The following is a 20,160-nucleotide window of genomic DNA, read 5'->3' as shown; positions in this document are numbered from 1 at the left end:
TTATTTAAGAACATATGATATTCCCATTAGGGTTCCCAGAGGGGGAGAAGAACTTAATTTCTGCAACACATAAAGCTCTCCTTTTAGAAAGGTTCCCTGATGTGTGAAATGGGATTGATAAAAATGATTGACTTCATGGGGCTGTGGTCCATGTTGGTTTTAAATAATTGACATGAGTAAGCCTGACAGCCCTGCTATTTTGTCAAATGTTCCTCTTATCTCAAACACAGCTAACTGGATTTTGAGTCCTTATTTTTTCTGGTGTATTCACAACATGGCACAATCCTTATATTTCTGCCTTGGAGATCTTTGTTTAAAGTTTTCAAGTTGGAGGAGATTTGATACATTGGTATGAGCACTAGCTTGGCCATCAGAATACATGGGTTCAATTCTCCCTTTTAACCATTATTGTTGACTTAAACAAAACTATTGATTTAAACTCATTGAGCCCAAGTTTCTCATGTTTCAAATATGAGTGCTTTGGATTACCTGTGCTATAAAGGCCTTTTAGCTTTTCTTTATCATTCTAGAAGTCATATGATTCAAGTGCTTTATTTCAGAAATATTGAATCTAGCTTGTCTTTGGTCACAAAGCAAGTAAATGGAACAAAAGTTTTAAATCAAATGATGGTCTTTATATGCTATATCCAGTCTCTTTCTACTCTGACCATATTAGGTACAGTTCCTTCGACTACAAAATCATTGATCTTTAGTAATAGTGCTAGTATTCATATATCCTCTGGCTCCCAATGCCCTGTTCTTACCAACATATGAGACTGTTTTAGTTGTGTATTATCCTCTCTAACTTTCTTTGGTCCATTCTCCATGAGTTTAGAAATGGAGATGACAAGGAGACTTAAAATTTATCCTAACATGCAGTCAAAGATCAAAATAGAAAGATTATATTCAATGTCCTTAAGGATAAAAGACTATTTATTTGTCAGACAGCTGGCAAGAGGGAAGAATACCAAGCCACAAACAAAGCTCGTGTTAATTAACATGTTCCTCCTTAATTGAAAACTTTTTTATTCTTTGTTGTTCAGTCCAACGGACTCATTATGACCTCAATTGTCATTTTCTTGGCAAAGATGCTGGAGTGGGTTGCATTTCCTTCTCCTACTAATTTTATAGATGAGGCAAACAGGGTTAAATGAATTCTCCATGATCACACTGCTAGTAAGTGTCTGAGGCCACATTTGAACTCTTGAAGATGCATCTTCCTTTTTCCAGATCAACTTTCTATCCACTGGATCATCCAGATGCCTGGAAATCTGCTAGAAGTGGATAAATGATCATTTGTTTTGTCCATTAACAGACATGTGGGACTTAGACTAGCTGTGTGCTCTCTTTTCCAACTCTAAATTTCATGATTCTGTAAATTATGCTGTATGTATAGACATAAATGAAATACACTCAAATGTCAGAGTTCAGTTTTTGAACTCGAATACTATGGAAAATAAACCTCAACCCTTTTAAGAGCCAGATTGTGTCTCTAGACATCTCTTTCCTTCAAACCCATTTAGCTTGAGAAATCTCTGCTGCTATGGCAGAAAATGATGAACAATGAAAACTATTCTATTTTCTGTCTTTCCCCTTCACTTTTAATCACCTCCCTTTCATGTTTTTCTCCAGTCTTCCTCTTAGCTAAAGCTTTTTTTCTTCAAATCCCAGCTCAAGATTATTCATTCCATTAATCTTCTATCTCATTGCACTTGCACTCCACAGGGCTTGCTTTTTGCCCCACCCTTCTGGGGCAGTTGTCTGGCAAGACTCCAATATCTCCATCAAGACATAAGCATTGCCCTCTAGTCAATGCAGACTTGTTCAAGTCTCAAGTGCAGATACACAGGAGGTGACCCTGATGAAACTTAGGAAAGCAGTATAATGAGAATTTTGGATTTCTTTTTTATTCTGCACTGGGGGCTGTTCCTGTAGTCTTTTGGTAAATAAAAACTATCTTCTTTTAATATTACCTTTATTTGAATAATATCTGATTCATAAAATATGCAAAGATTGTTGGATATAACAGATATATCTCAGATTGCTTGATGTCTAACATTTTTAGGAAGGATTTTACTGCTACCAAATCTCCTTGGTTATTTTTGATAATATGTACATTTTCTTCCTCAATCAATTGATTTGTAAATCTGTAATTAGGGGGCTCAATGGATAGGGCAGGGTTTGTAAAAACTTTTCCACTTGCAACCTTTTGCCCAAGAAATTTTTGTGTTCCTCAGTATATAGGTATAAAAGTTAGATATACAAATCAGGTATTTCCTGATAATAAATCATTAAGAAATTTATTTTAAAATAATTTCATGAATGTACATGTAATTTTACTATTTATTGAAGATAAAAGAAAATGTGCCTACAAATAAAACAATTAGCTAAGAATTTATAAAATTCAGAAGAAAAGCAAATGAATTGATATACTAAGCTAAGGAAGAAATATTTCCCTTTATAATATTGTTTCATAAAGTATTTAAGTAAGAATTAGGCCATTCCTGAAATGTAGAATACTATCAGGTGTAAAGTAGGATCTATCATAGGTACTGCCTAAAATCCAATAGGCTGTCAGGGAGGGAAAGTATATTTTCAGTTGAGGTTATCTGGGTAAATGACTTGGAAAATGTGTGAAGTGAGACAATGAATGAAAAGTTACTATCTTAAAAGTAGATTGGTGCAATTAGTGTTTGAGAAATATTATAGAGGCAGGAATGAGGAAATTTGAGTATATATGTGCATCTCAGTTGAAAAGGGAAAGATGGTAAGAAGATGATCTAAATTTCAATAAAGAATTCCTTGGTTGAAAAGTGCATGATTAAATTTTGTAAACAAAAATGGAATGGTTTCCAGACCAAAATTCCAGATTTACATGTTTAGCATTTGTGATAGTAGCAATTGTGATATTTGAAAATAGGTATATTAATCATCTTGGAAGAGTTATTAGAAACCCTAATTTCCAGTTCTCAGCATATACATAACAGTTCTGTGATTCTGCGTAAGTTACTTGAATACTTTTCAATGCAGATGAGTCACAGATTTGGCATGGTTTTCACTTCAGGAAAGCTCTACTTTTTGAAATTATAAATTGTAATATTAGTAACAACAAATTGGAAATAGTATGGATAAATGTATAATAATATAATACATGTATAAATATTAGAAGTATAGAATAATAAAATAAATATAGAAATATAAAAAACAACAAAATGTAGAACCTAGAAACAGGGAAAAGAATAAATAATATTTGCCATATGATGCATATTTACCATATAAATATATATTTTATTTTATAAAATATAGAGAGTTTATATATGTATATCATGTGCATTATATTATTCTAATAGTATTAAATATAAATATATGTATGCATATATCTGCGTGTATTTATGAAATCTATACATATGTGAAGATCTCAAATTCTACTTTTCATGTTATCTATGCAGATTACTTGAGCTCAAAATATTCTTTCAGTTTCTGAAATGCTACTTTAAGGAAGAAGTATTATTATTCCATACAAACACACATACATATAAGCATATGTACATCTATATGTTTATATCAATATGTTTACATCTATATGGTTATATGTACAAATATATTTAATTTAGTATGTCTGTGTATACACCCCCCCATACACACACATAGAAATAATATCTGAGGTTAAAAAAAACAAACAAACAAACACAACAATGTTATGAGTTTCAAAGGAGACAATATGTATATAAGATACTTTAAAAACTAACATACTAATGACATCAGCATAACTTATTTTAAATCATTATTATTATTTTTAAAATGCAATATTAGGTCATAGGATTTAGGTGTTGGTAAAATAACAATGATTGCTACCTGACTGTTTACTGGAAGAAAAGAGTTGGAAATTTAAAAAAGCTTCAAGGCTTTAAATCTAGTAGCTAAAATTGTTTGGAAAAAAAGTACCTTGTCAACATTTCTACCTGAAAAGAGTGTATAAATCTGGGTCCCTGTATTTGTATTTTATAGTTATCTAAGCTCAAATTTATCTATATATTTTCTTGGTATATTTGACATTTTACATATAATAATTCTCAAAATGTAAAGTAATCCAATTTGAAAAGAGAAAAAAGATTTACCCATTTTGCATAATTACTTTATTAAGATATTTTTCTATTTTTGTCAAAAACAAATAGCATATTATTAAAATTTCTATTGGGGGTATTTTTCAATTTTATGAAATATATTTAAATTGTTCTTAGCAGATTCATTTATAGAAAGCAACAAACATATTTAAAGAAAATTAACAGTAAGCAGCTGCCATATGGTACATTGAAATATCGCAACTTTTTTCCTCCCTAATAATGTATGAAAAGGGAAAAATAATCTTTTCAGACCATCTCACTCAGTTTCTGGTTATTTTTAACTGCTACAGTATCTTTAATACAATACTTTATCAATGCTTCTAAATTAATCAAATGTACATTATCTACTGTAGTTTTATCATTCCATAATTTGGATGATATTTTACATTTCGGTTAAATAAAAATATGGAATTTCCACTCCAAAATTATTGAAGGCTATTGAGAGGTAATGTGACACACTAGCTATAGGGTTATCAGTTTCATCAGGAAGATACAAGTTCAAGTCTAGCCTCTAATGCATACTATAAACATGGAAAGATACCTTAGCTCTCACTATCAAAGCAACTGCTTTGGTTCTGCATCACTGGACAGAATTGTCTGTGAGTTCTCCACACTAATGATAACATGAGTTCAAGGCCAAAATCAGACCTACATTGAAGGAAGTTGTTTAAACTATCAGATAAGATTTAAGATATTCAATCTTGTAGATTGAAGGGCAACAAGAATTATGAACAGAGGGTCACAAAACTGTATAGGATGCCGTAAGAATAACAACAGCAGAAACAGCATCTTTCAAAGAACAGCAAGGAAGCAAAATGCCTATCTGATGAGGTTTTAAAATATCTGAGGGAAGGAAGAAAAAATAAATCAGACTCCAATTGTCACAGTCATACAATATACAAAGTAAGTCTGGTAAACAGTCTAATAACTGTTCTTCCTCACACTTTCTGTTAGAGTCTCTCAAACACTGAGCTAGTTCTGTCAATGCTTGCATCAATATGATCACTAAGTATGTTCTTGTTCAATAATCTGTATTGTGTTCAACCCTTCATGATGCCATTTTGGGTTTTCTTGGCAAAAATACAAGGATAGTTTAACATTTTCTTTTTTAGAGATGAGAAACTGAGGCAAACAAAATGAAGTAGTTTGCCCAGGTCACACAACTAGTAAGTTTCTGAGGCCTCCTTTGAATTCAGGTCTTTCTGACTCAAGACCCAGCTCTCTATCCACTGCACTATCTGGCTGCTGTCATCTATGTGTACATCCCTGAAAAGTGAGCTGCCAAGGAAATGGAACTTATATACAACATTCCAGCAGTTTGCCCACCTCAGAGAAAGGGAGTTATGTTATAAAACTAACTATCATTTAAATGATTAAGATGGGTTAAATATATAGCTCAGGAGAAATTAAGAAAGTATTTGGGATAAGAAGAGTTCTTTATTTTCAAGTCCATAAGAATGAGGTCAGGGAATTTTTTTTTTTACATTTTTTACATTTTTACTTATTTTTTTTTTGGAAACAGACCTTGCACTATTAATTGATTTACCAAACCATTTAATTATAGAGAATTCAGGGAACTACTGCAAATTTTAAATTAGTGAACCCTTACCCTCTTCAGTTTAACTGCACTGAATTGTTCAGAAGTAGAATTCAAGAAGTGCACAAATATAAAGAATGGAAGCATTGCTATAATAAGGGAAGCAGTAATTCATAGACCAAAATCATCTTTTCCTCAAAGATAACAATATTTAAATTCTACCATTTCTTAGTGAATTCTAATGAGTATTTAAAACTGCATCTCCAGCAGCTTCAAGCCAACCAATTTTATTCCACATGACAGACTATACATACATAATACTTGCCCTCTAAAGTTGGAGGACAGTGCATCTATAGCAGAACAGTTGTTGCAAGGCGAGTCGGAGACATCTTGGAGAGAAAGAGAGAGCTCCAGTATACCAGGCCCAGATTTTAGCAAAGTTCCAAAGAAGGTGGAAAAGGAATTATCACTAAGAATCCATTCACCAGAAAAATGTACTTATAAGTTAGTTCTTCAATGAGATCTATTTGATTCCCTGCAAAGGTACTTTTCTGACTTTCAGTAGAAAGAATTTCAAGGCGATGAATTGAAAATCTGAGGTCTCCTTGTCATAGAACAAATAGGGCAGAAATGGTGAATTTGTAAACTAGACAAATGGTAGTTTTTTTTTATTATACTTCATCAAATAATCAATTGATCAATATTTGTTGAGCACTTACTATGTGCCAAACACTGTGCAAAGAATACAAAAAGATGTAAAAAATAATCTTTCAAGGAGCTTTCAATTAAATGAAGGAGACAATATTTAAATATAAAGAAAGCCATCAATATACATCATGAATTAAAAAAAAATGGAAAAAGGGGAGCTGGAATTAAAAATAATTAGGAAAAGATTCTTGTAGAAGATGGAATATTAGTTGGGACTTAAAAGGAAGCCAGTGAGGTCAGCAGAGAGAATGTACCAGGTATGAAGAACATGCCCAGAGTCAAAAGATGGAGTCTTAAAGAACAGTCGGGAGGCCGGTTTCGCTGTGTAGAAGTATACGAGTTGAGAAACAAATTGTAAAGACTGGCAAGGCAGCAATGGCTAGGTTATAAAAGATTCATATAGAGTTCTACTACACATAGAGCTTCTCCAATATTTTTGAGCTATGAAAGTTTCATAAGGCCACTGATGGGTGCCACACAGAACACACAGAAAATTTTTGTGATGCAGTTGTCAACATGTCAACCAGTAGCCTAAAATACTGAACTGCTGAACTGAACTCTTCTTTTTTCTTTTGTTAAAAACAATGTGGAATCTCTGTTTCTCTCTCTTTCTCTCTCTCTCTCTCTCTTTGATTATCTTTCAATCTGTCTCTGTTATATTAACTAGTAGCTATTTCAGGCAGCAACAGTAAATAGATGTTAAAATATCAAAACTACTACTGCTTTTTGAAAACTGAGTTTCCATTTTGAGATTGGGAAGGGTGGAGATGAAAATAATGAAACTGCCTAATTAAATGGTTATCATTACATTTTTTAAAAATGGTCTTAGGTCACCACCTCTCTGGGTATCAGTTATCAAAGGAAAATAATAATATCCTATTTCACTATGTAATTTTGACACTACACATATAAAGAGCTTTATAAACTTTGAAATGTTATAAATGACTGATGTTGTTTTTCCCTTATCATTTTAAAGGAAGGAAAATAGATCTAAAATCTTATTAGTATAAGGAACCTAAGTAAGGGAAATTCTCTTTACCAATGCAGACTAGAGACTTAGAAGTCTTAAAAGGTTGACTTCTAGCCACTTTTTCTGTTGTCTCTTTATTTTTAGTATTACAAATACACACATATATTGTATAAAATAATGAGATTAAGTTAGATAATTGCTTAAGACTCTTTCAGCTTTAAATATGAATTCATTTAAGTATACATTGATCTATAGAGTCATAATTAACTTTAGAATACAAGGGGAGCTATTTTCAATAAAAATTTCTAGAGAATTCAGGAGGATGTCTCCAATTAATTATAATGAACATTTATACAGCATTTTCTGATTTATGAAGCATTGTATGCATATTGGCTCATCCTCAGAATTCTCAGAAGTAAGCACTATTAATATCTCCAATTAACTATTGATGAAATTAAGTAAACAGAGATTAAATGACTTTTAAAGGGACATAAACCTTGTAAATGCCTGAAGTAAGATCTGAACTCAAGATATTCTTTTTTAAAGAGTATTTTATTTTTCCTAGTTACATATTAAGAAGATTATTGCATCCATTTTATAAAATTTAGAGTCCCAAATATTTTCCCATCCTCATTCCCTTCCTTCTTTTCTTCCAAAGATAGTAAGCAGTTTAATATAGTTTATGCATATGCCATCATGTAAAATATATTTCCATATTAGTCATAGTTGTGAAATAAGGAACAGATTTAAAAGGAAAAAAAAAAACATGGGAAAAATAAAGTAAATGAAAAAGTTTACTTTAATCTATATTCGAAGTCTATCAGTTCTTCATCTGGTTATGGATAGCATATTCCTTCATTAATCCTTTGCACTTGTTTTAGATCATTGTATTGCTGAGAAGAGCTGAGTCAATTACACAAGAGTTGATCATCACACAATATTGCTGATACTGTGTCCAATGTTTTCCTGGTTTTAATCATTTATTTCACTTTGCATCACTTTTTAAAAAAGTCTTTCCAGGATTTGTTTTTTCTGAAATCGTCATGTTTATTAATTCTTATTGCCCAATAGTATTCCTTTACATTCATAACCCACAGCTTGTTGAGTCATTCCTCAATTGATGGGTATCCCCTCAGTTTCCATTATTTTTTGACCATAAAAAGAGCTACTATAAATGTTTTTGTATGTATACATCCTTTCCTCCTTTTATGATTTCTTTGGCATACAGACCTAATAGTGTTATTGATGGGACAAAGGAAAGGCATAGTTTGGTTACCTCTTGAATATATGAACTCATGACATTCTGAACTCAAAACCAAGAGCTATGGAATCAGCATGAGGATTGGAAAATTTCAAGTAATAATCCTTCTGTGTTCCTCTCCTATACAATGGAAATATTTTGCCAACAGATTGCAAGAGCTTTTATATCCAAAAGGGAGTGCATCATTATGAGAGAAAATGATGAAAGTTTCATGTTAGCTTCCAGGTTCAATCCTATTGTACAAAAATCTACCCTTATTGATTAAATGAATACATACTAGCTATTTACTTAATTTAATGAATAAAAATATGAGGCAACTTTCAGAGTAATCCAAACCCAAACTTTGTCTTTATAAGATTAAGTGCCTCAGCATTTGTGTTAAATTTGCTTCTCTAAAACATATCCCACTGATGAGATGATTGAGCCCTTTCTCTTAAATTGTCTCAGAAAGATGCTGGTTTCTTTTTGTCTGCATTAAGGTCCTATAAGAATGCAATATTACTACAAAATTAAATATGTTAAGTGAAATTGCTCAGCTGAAGCAAGATACAAGCTTTCAAAAGTATTTGCCATCATCATGGATGAAATCCAAAATAAATTCCAAATGGGGGAAAAAGGTACTTTATTGACTTGGAAATAATCCAGTTACATTTGAAGATGGCATTGTGCTTATTATATTAAATCAGAAAACATCACAGAATCTCTTATAATTATTTTAATGACTCAAAAATTATAAGCTATAATGACAAAAAAAAACAATTAATCTTCTAAAACAGAAAATTCAAAAGAATAAAAAACATAAACTCCAAAAAAATTAAATTTGCTGGTTATCCAGAGGGAAATGAAAAGGTACATCATGAGACTGAATAGTCTCCTTTATACAAGGAAGTATACAAATTAAGTCATCAAAGAAATGGGTAACTGAAAAAGCAAGTGTGAAAACATTGAAAAAAATCTAAGAGAATTTGAATAAATCCATATTCCATTATAAAAGCCAAATAGATGCATGGCATACATAACAGTTCACATCATAAACAAACAGACAAAGAAATAGAATGATATAAATGTGTGTGTGTGTGTGTGTGACTGAATAGATGCTATTTTTAGATCCAAATTTTGATTCAGGAATATAGGCTAAAGATAATTAATGACATTCACTGAGCACATCCCAACCTCTCCTTTGATATATATTTTGTGTAGAAGTATATGCATATAAATAAATAAACAGATTTACAAAAATCTAGTAAGTATGCTTTCCCCCCATAACTTTAAAAGATTTAACCACAAAATATCTGGATTTATAAGTATTATATTATAATTAATAATTTATATTATATAATGTTCTGACATTATATTAATTTCTATTTGAATGTTAGTAGCTATGAATTACTCTAAAAGATAACTATAGTTTTAACTTATGGACCAAATAATGCACGTGTACATCTATGAGGGTATATGGTCATTGTTTATATTTGTTTTTATATGGTTTAGATAATAGAGAAAAATGAATAGAAGAGAAGTAGGAGTTATCTGCAACTTTCTCTGTAGGATCTAATGTTATTTTTTTTCCTTTTTCAATTTATTAAGTAATTACATCTTGTTATGGTTTTTTAAATGCTTTGTATTTTCAAAATATATACAGGAATAATTTTCAACACTCACTCTTACAAAATCTTATGTTCTAAATTTTTCTCTCCCTTCTCCTACCCTCTCCCCCAAACAGCAAGTAATCCAATATATGTCAAACATGAACATTTCTTCTATACAATATTTCCACAAATATCATGTTGCACAAGAAAAACCAGATCAAAAAGGAAAAAAATGAGAAAGAAAACAAAATGCAAGGAAATAACAACAAAAAGAGTGAAAATACTATGTTGTGATATACACTTAGTTTCCGCAGTTTTCTCTCTGGGTGCAGATGGCTCTCCTCATCTCAAGACCATTGGAACTGACCCAAATCATGTCCTTGTTGAAGAGAGCCACGGCCATCAGAATTGATCATTGTATAATCTTCTTGTTGCCATGTATAATGATCTCCTGGTTCTGTTCATTTCACTTAGCTTCAGTTCATGCAAATCTCTCCAAGCCTTTCTGAAATTATCCTGCTGAACATTTCTTATGGAAAAGTAATATTCCACAATTTCATTTACCATAAATTATTCTTGTTATATTTTGAAAAAGCACAACCTCATCAAATCGACTGAACTCAAAGCCATTTAAAGGCTTCCAAATATTCTTAACTTATACCATGGGAAGACTTTGGACAATGAAAGAACCTGATTCATAATATAAAGAACCAAGAGAAGAAATGGGTAATTCAAGAAGTATAACACAGTAAAATCATTGGTAGGACCTTGTTAGAGGCAAAACCCTGGTATTGTAATAATAATTTAAGGTTTACAAAGCACTAATAATATTTAGGCCTTTTGGAAGATGCATAAATATAAAATGAACATATTCAGATAAAGAAAAAAAAATCCCAAACAATGGAGATATATACTAAATAAAAAACTTACTTCCCTGTAACAAAATTTCATAAAAAGCCATACTCATTTTATTGAAAATTTCTAGAAATATACTGTACAAGGGACAAATACCACCTGACTTTTCTATATAATTATATGAAAATAAGTTTCAGAGAAGTCATGTTACTCCCACAGACCTCAGGAGTCCTATTTCTCCCAAAAGTTCTTAGATTGTGCTAACTCTCAGGCAGTAGATATTGTTTAGGCATGAAAAGTATTTTACCCTACTGTTAGAAGGTCTTGTGTTATACCTGTTGGCCCAGTGGGTATGTGAGGTATAGTTTAAGTAATTCTCTTGACTTCTGGAATTTTTTTTTTTTCAAACTAGAAATCCCAGTGGATAGAAAGTGACATTGTCATTCATGTATTTGTATCATATTTCACCTTCCAGTATTTTTCTTCTTTCAATAAAGTATACTATCCAAAGGGATGAAAGATACTTATGTCAAAAGCAAAACAGATATGAAAAATGAGTTTTCTTCTTCCATGAATTGTCCTGGTATAGCATTGGCCCAAAGTCTGATAAGTTTTTGAAATGAACCTACTAATTAGATTCTCCTGAAAGTCATTTGTCAGTTTTCAATATGAGTTTTTATATTTATTAAGCATCACTGCATCATTCATTTTAATTTTAAAAAGAATCAAATATGGTACATATGATCTTATAGGGCATATAGTATTGTCATAACTATAATAAAAGGTACACTATGATAATACAAAAAGAGATTCACGAAATCTATTAGTTCAGAGAAGGATTAATCATTTCTTACTGGGATGAGAGAGAGATGGCTTTATGGGATTAACATTATTGAAATATAGCCCATGAAAATTCCCAGTGTTATAGCCAAGTTATTACAATTGAGAAAGCACTCACATAAACTCTGCTAATATGCTCCTCCACACTACTTTAAAATAACACCTCAAATTTAATTGGAAGATACAACAATTTGAAGTTACATATTTTTTAAGAAATGCAGAGAAATTGGTGGAGTAGAGAACAAATCACTTAACTTACAGAAAGTTACTATGATGACAAGGAAGTTCAAAACACACTCAGAAGAAGATAACAATGTCAAATTTCCTTCATCCAAAGTATCCAAGAAAAATGTGAATTTGTTTCAGACCAGGGAAGGATATAAAAAGAATTTTGAAAGACATGTAACATTGATAGATAAAAAAATTAGGAAGAGAAATGAAAATGATCAAGGAAAATCATGACAAAAGATTCAACAGTTTAGTCAAGGAGGCACAAAAATACTAAAAAAAAAAAAAAGTAACTAAAAAAAAAAGGCCAAATTCAAAAGAGGTACAAAAATCAATAAGATGATGAATGAAGGAAAAAGCAGAATTCAAATGGGGAAAAGAGAGACAAAAAAAACATTGAAGGGAAAAAATAAAAAGTAGTATTTGCTAAGTGGAAAAGGAGGTATTAAAATACTGATAAAAATAACTCCTTAAAATTTTAAATTTAGCAAATGGTAGCTAATGACTTAGATAAATGAAGAAACAATAGAACAAAACAAAAAATGGGAAAGATAGAACAAAATATTGACTATCTCACTGGAAGAACAACTGACCAGGGAAATAAATCCAGGAGAGAGAACTTAAGAATTATTAGATGACCTGAAAACCATAATAAAAAAAAACAGCCTATGCATTATATTTCAGCAAGATATCAAGGAAAACTCTCTTGATATTCTCAAATTAGAGGGCAAAATGAAAACTGAAGGATTCCATCAATCCTTACCTGAAAGAGATCATAAAATGAAAACATCCATATATATTATAATCAAGTTCTAGAGTGTCATGTCAAGAAGAAAATACTGCAAGCAATGAGAAGGAAACAAATCAAGTATCACAGAGACACAATCAGGATTGCACAATATAAAGGGCATAATAAGATTAAAAATCTACTTTTATATATGGGAAGAGCCTTTGACAAAACAACATTCATTCATATTAATATGTTAAAAAATAAAAGAATCAATAGAACTTTTCTCAAAACTTTTTTTTTAATTCAGGATTATGCTTAAATTGGTTGCATAAGACATTTTCAGCCACAAACATAGATCACTTGCTGTTTGATATGTAATGTTCCAAGACCTCTGTTTTTGTTTGTGGGTGGGGGTGTTTTTTTTTAAGTGTTGCTGCTGCTAGTGTTATTCTGATTATGGCTCTGCTGTATTTGAATTATTCTTTTCCTATTATTTGTAACATTTTCTTCTTCACCTGAGAATGTTGGAATTTTGCTATGATTTTCTTGTAGATCTTACTCCTAAGATCTCTTTCAGGTGATAATTAATGGATTCCTCCCCCACCCCACCCCCCCATTTCTACTTTTCCTTCTTATTCAAACATTTCAAAAAATTCCTATATTTTGTGGGGGTTTTTGTTTATTTTTATTCTTATGTTTTCTCTTTCTTATTAAACTTTATTAGCTCCCCTTGCCCAATTCAAATTTCAAGGAGTCATCACTTTCCTTAAGATTCTGTATCTTCTCTTCCAATTGGTTGACTATTCATGTTTTTCTAGTTTTTCTTGGATATTTTCTCCTCAATTTTTCTCATTAAATGTTTAAAATTCTTCTGTGATTTTTTTTCCTGGGCAGGTAAAGATTTTACATTACTTTACATATGTGTGTATGCATGTGCACGTATAATTTTATACACACATATCAGCTTGTTTTTGTAATCACATCTAGTTCTGAAGTACAGGAGACATTTCGAACAAGGACACAAAAGTGCAAAACTATATAATATCTTTGGAGCACTAAATATATCTAAATTGTCTGAAGTGCTGATTATGTCCTCATCAGTGTTAGGAGAAGACAAAGTTGCAAAGCAGCTTGGAGTCAAGTATGTTATTATTTTTTTTTCCCCTCAATCTTACCCCTTATGTTGTAGTGATATTTATTGATTTTGTTTTATCTATTCTACCTATAGCATTTCTCCTTCTATTTGAGGTTTTTTAATATTAAAGACAATGGCAAAAAGACAGTCATTTTTTTTTCTGAAAAAAAAAAAAAAGAACTTATTTGTCCTAAAAGTATCAGGGAACTGGTTGGTCCAAGACAGTCACTTATAAAGTGAAATGGAAAAAACAAACAAACAAACCAAAAAACTAAAGTTGCAATTTCTGAATGATTCATGGATAGAGGAGTCTATACATAATGATTATTAAAATTTGAATTGAAATGTCATTTATAAAGCAATTACTGTAGCCTATCTACCTAAAAGAAAGGAAATAATCTAAAATGCTTGATTGAATTTGAACATATCAAAAGAAATACAACTAAGGTTTTTTTTTTTATTCATTTAAATCAACAAGCAACAACTTATTAGTATATTATATGCTAGGTATTTTTCTAAATGATTTAATTGAACTTAAGTAAATATTCATTAAAGAAATTTGAAACTTTTCTTAAAAAGTAAACTGAAATAATAATCGCTATATTCTAATTATACAATATTCGGTTTTCCTGTTTGCCCTATGGCTTCACTGGTATAGTTTTTATTTATTATGGCAAAAAATACTGTTGACTTTTATTTCTTTTATTAGCCCTCCCATAGATTTCTGCTTTTATTCCATCAGAAATGATGAAAGGTTGTTAGACTCAGTGGCTTTAAAGATTCTTTCATACTCTAAATCCATGATTTTGTGATCTTATCTTATTGAAATCCTAGCATCAATAAGTCAAAAAAAACATAGTCTCTAAGATCAATGAAGTTATACATAGGAACCAGACTAACATGTCTTTTGGTAGCTGCTGTTGTTTTTATTTGCTTTGTTGTTATTATTATTTGACATAAGGAATTCCCTCATGAGGAAATTCTATCAATTGAGATCAGTAATGTTTCTGTAATTTGCAGCCTTAAGACTGTTCCCTAGAAGATTAAGAGATTTTTGTGGTTCATTGTGTGACTTACTGCAGGTCACATAACCAGTGTGTTAGAAGTCTGAAGACTTGAAACTATGTGTTCTTAACTCTGAACCCATTTCTGTTGCTCCATATCACTTTTGTATACAACATGTATAATAATTACATATACTCATATTAAAGGTGGAAATGAATCAGACTTTAATGTGTGAGAGAGGTTAAAGTTCATTCTAATCAAATTTAGTAACTTTACACATGAAAAACTGGATAAGCCATTTCCTGATTCAGTGTCACAGAGTCAAGATTCTTACTCATCACAGTGTTCTTTCTATTATGTCTGGTACCTGTAAACTTTAATGACATTAAAAAAAAATTGGTTGGTTCTTTCGGTTAATTCTCATTCTGATGAATGTATTCCTTTTTCTACATAATATTTAGTCATTTATTAAAAAGAGACTTCAATCTACAAAGGCAAAAGGAAGCTATGAAAATGAAAAAAGCCTAGTTAACCCCATAAAATCAAAAGAGCTCCTTTAGAAACTCAAATGTTCCTGACTCCAAACTGATATTGGCAAATATTTTATATCATTCTCCCTTTTTTCATCTTTTCTCTTTACTGAAAAATAAGTTTACTTTTTACAGATATTTCATTTGTATTCTATGTCAAAGAATATCTCATACTACTGGTAATCGTCAATATGCATATAATTAGAAAAGCCTTGAAAATTAACTAATCTGACTTTTCATTTAAAAGATAGATTTAGGCCTCCTAACATGTAGTCTTTCTTGATTCATCTTGCACTTTGTAAAATTCAGGAGACACATACTGAACAAATAATATCATTGTTCATCATTGCAAGTTTTCCTCAGACTAGGATGTACAGGAAAATTGATAGATATCAGAAATTACAATAGAGATTTTATCTCACATTTGTGGATCCAAAATGCCCGTTAATATTCAGTGGCTTTGTCTAAAATTGAAAGAGTATGATGTTTATCAACATATAATGGTGTTTGTTCATTGCATTGATTTTTATTATGGGTTTTCACAATTTGAAATAATTACCACAGAAACAACCCAAATGGATTTCTGATTGTTCATTGTTTGTAGCATCTGTAGAAAATATGTTGGCATGGCATCAACTGCTAACATGCTTTATTTAAAATTAAGGGGAAAATAGCGCTAATTATAAACATTGTCTATAATCGAGCTTTGTAGTTTACATAATTACATTTTGTAAAAGAAAGGAGGCAAGCTTGGTCTGACTTCATTTTTCCATTAGAAAGGATTTGACTGTCTTCCTCCCATGGTACCAGCTGCACTAGGGTTTGTATGAGATCACTGTGCTTTATTTCAATAGCCTGCAGAGAGAGTATACTTTCTAAGTACTGTCTTTTTGCAGATGTGCCAGGGGAAGGATAATTTTACTCTTTATAATCACATATAGAAAGCTAGTCCTGTTCAGAAACTTTGCTCCACATGGTATTTCCTGATTAGTTACCCTCACCCATCCCAGACTCAAACAAAAATCTATTTTCAGCCAGAATGCATTTAAAAAGTATTCTCAAATTGTTTTAAAAGTCCTTTAGTGATTTTTACATGCAATTCTCTAATGGGATCTGCACATGAAAGCTATTAAAAAAAATAAATGTGCACAAACTGCACACTGAATGAAAAATATTAAAAGGTTTATTTAAATTTATCAAGTTCATAGTATGTAAAGGGTCATACGATGATGTGTGTTAAAATGAGGACATCCTTCGTCGCAGGATTTTGTAAAGATAACATCCTAGAAGGTAAAATTGACTCTTTTTTAATTTAATTTGGAGGACAATTAAAACAGCACCGAGTGTTAAGGGCATGACATACAATTTGTAGGTTAGTGAAAGAGAAAATGTCTCTTTGCCCCTAGCACCTTAAATATAACCTTGTCTCTAAGAGGGATTGAGTTCATTGAGTGCTCTCACTTCTTCAATGTTATAAAATGGGTTTAACAACACTGTTACCTAAAGATCAGGAAAGAGAGATTCTTAATCTGTTTTTGTTTCATTAGTACCCTGAAAATTTTCTTGACCATAACAAACAGGAAATAATTACAAGTCAATTGAAGAAAACATTTTTTTTTTTTTACCTATGATCATATATTGCCTTCTTGTTGATGATCCTTTGCTGTCATTATTGCTGATACTTTCTTGACTTTATTGTCTTCTAGATTTTCCTGTTCATCCTTGTTTTAAGTTTTCTTTGCATATTTTTAAAATTTTCTTTCTTATTTAATTTTTGCTTTGATTCCTTCTGTAGTTGAGAACAATTTTCATTTTTCATTGGTGTTTTGAACATAGGCATTTTCTGTTTGTGTATGTGTTTTTATTTTTAATACATATTGCTTTATGAATCATGTTGAGAGACAAAAATCATAGCAAAAGGAGAAAAAAAAACATAGGAGAAGAAAAAAAAGAACAGAAATATGAAGTGAACATAGCATGTGTTGATTTACATTCAGTTTCAGGATTCTTTTTCTGTCCAAAGTCTGTTGGGATTGCTTTGGATCACTTAACTACAGAGAAGAACCAAGTCTTTCATAGTTCATCATCACACATTCTTGTTTCTATTATGAATAATTTATTCTGGTTCTGCTTGTTTCTCTCAGGATCAGTTCATGTAAATCTTTTCAGGCCTTTATAAATCAGCTTCTATCTATATATTTTATAGAATAATATTCTATTACCTTCATATACCACAACTTACTCAGCCATTCCCCAATTCATAAGCATCTACTGATTTTCCAATACTTTTGTTAGCACAAAAAGAGCTGCTACAAACATTTTTATACATATGAGCCATTTTCCCTCTTTGTATTACAGATTAGCTCTTTTTCCAATGAGGCATTTCATATTTCTTCCATTTTTTCAGTGGTTTTTTAATTATTTGCTAGATTCCTGCTATCTCAGAGAAATTCTTTATGATCTCTTTGAGATACAAGTCCAATGGAAACACTGCTGTATCAAAGGGTATGTATGGCCTCTCTAATTTAATATGTAATTATTTTTGGTTAGCCTTTGTATTTTTCCCTATTAAGTTAATTTTATTTTTGAACATATTGTTTTCTTGAGAGGATTTTTTTTTTTTTTTTTGCATTTGGCCAAGTGTATTTTTAAGGAGCTGTTTTCTTCCGTCAATTTTTTCCTTCTTTTTCCAAGCTTTTGATTCTGTCTTGCATACTTTTCATTTCTTTTCTCATTTTTTTCCTTCTACCTCTCTCATTTACTTTTAAAGTCTTTTATGGTAACTTTAATGAATTCTCTTTGAGTTTGACACCTCTTTGAGATTTATGTGCATCTTTTGTCCTGGTCTAAGTTTCCTCCTTTTTTTTTTTTTTCTTTTTATGAATGATCTCCGGCTCTGGAGTAAAGTGAGTGTTGTTCCCAAGCTTCCTGTGCAACACTGAGCCTTGGCTTTGAGCACAGGTATCCCTTATGTTTGCAGAGGATAGCTTTGCCTTATCTTTTTCCAGAAATAACATGGTTTCTATGAGTTTATCTTCTGAGCTAGGACCGGAAGCTGTCCAACTGATCCGCTTCTCTACTGAGCCAGGATGAAGGTCTTATTTTCCGATTTACTGTGATTAAGACCCTCTCACTAACGTTTCCAATGTTTGTGTGAGCTGGGCTGAAAAACCTTTTTCACACCAGTGAGAGTGACCTTTCTTAAAGTTTTTTTGGTCTATCTTGAACTGGAAAGTGGTTTCATTCCATCAGACTCTGTTCAGAGGCTTGGTTTCATGTGATTTTCTAGGGAAACTGTGAAGCTTGAGCAGCTTCCTGGCTTTCCTCTGCCATCCTGACTCCATCCTGGAAGTCCTCGTCTATGTTTTTTTTTTTGCTTAAAAATATTGCCAAAATACTCTAACTCCCTCAAACTCTTCTTTAAAACAAAGAAAAACAGTTAGAAAAATCAACTAAAAATGTCTGACAACATGGACAGCATTTTAAATTTAAAATTTTCCACATTTATATTAATAGGAATTGGTGTCCATTATATATTTTCTAAAACTAATATTGGTTGTTGCATCTAATAAATGTCTGACAGGTTTATTATTATTATTTTCATTTATATTATTGGAACCATTATATATGTCATATGTTATATATGCAATGTTCCAAAAAGCTTAGTGCAATTTTAATCTTAAATAACTTTTAAAATTATTAAATGTTTCTACTTGATTAAATCTTGGAACTTCTATGACTTTTTGGATATTATATATAAACAATTATTTAATTTTTTTTCCTGGTACTACTTAATGAACTGTATCAGTTGATATAAGTCTTTCTATGTTTATATGGATTCTTATTTTTCCTGGTTACGGTACCATATTTTTATTACTTTCATATGTAAAGAGGAAGACAACAAGTTTTTTTTTTTAAGAACTTAAGTATTAGCCATTTTAGAAACTGCTTAAGATATAAACACAAATGAAAATAAATAGATAGTCTTTGTCCTAACAGAGCTTTCGTCAAATGGAAATAGACCAAACATAAAAGGTAGGTGAAAAAGACGGTGGAAAAATATATCTACACAGTGGTATAATGATGGAGGCTGGAGGGTCACAAGTAAAACAGGGAATGTAATGAAGCACACATGGCCTCCCCTATGTCCCATAGGAACTTTCCATTGGGACAAAGTGGTTGTCTATGTAGAAAGATGTTCCAAAGTAGAAAGGCCCCACATTCTGATTCGAGTTCTAATTTGGGAAAGCAGTTGAGGCATGGTGGCAAATTCCCTATAGTCAAAAGAACAAGTGAATGGAGAACTTCCCTATGTTCAGATGTCGCACATTTAATGAAAAACAATTTTCTTGCCATTTTTTTGTATTATAAAGAGCACCATATTTCTTATTACATACATATGTACTGATATGTATATAATATATATGTATAGATTTATCTATATACACAAGTGCATGTGTATTCATAGACATATACAGATATATTCACATGTTTTTGTTTGCCTATATATATCTGTCTATAGATATAGATCATATATTTTATATCTATGTTTATATTAATAATTATACACATGTAGAGATATGTATATATGTGTATGTGTGTGCGCATGTTCCCAAGTAGTCTGAAATAGTTAAAGATTCTGAAGGAA

This window comes from Sarcophilus harrisii, chromosome 6 (genome assembly GCF_902635505.1).
Source record: "Sarcophilus harrisii chromosome 6, mSarHar1.11, whole genome shotgun sequence".
Classification (NCBI taxonomy): Eukaryota; Metazoa; Chordata; class Mammalia; order Dasyuromorphia; family Dasyuridae; genus Sarcophilus; species Sarcophilus harrisii.
The sequence above is the reverse complement of the archived record's forward strand: the minus strand, read 5'-3'. Positions refer to the sequence as shown.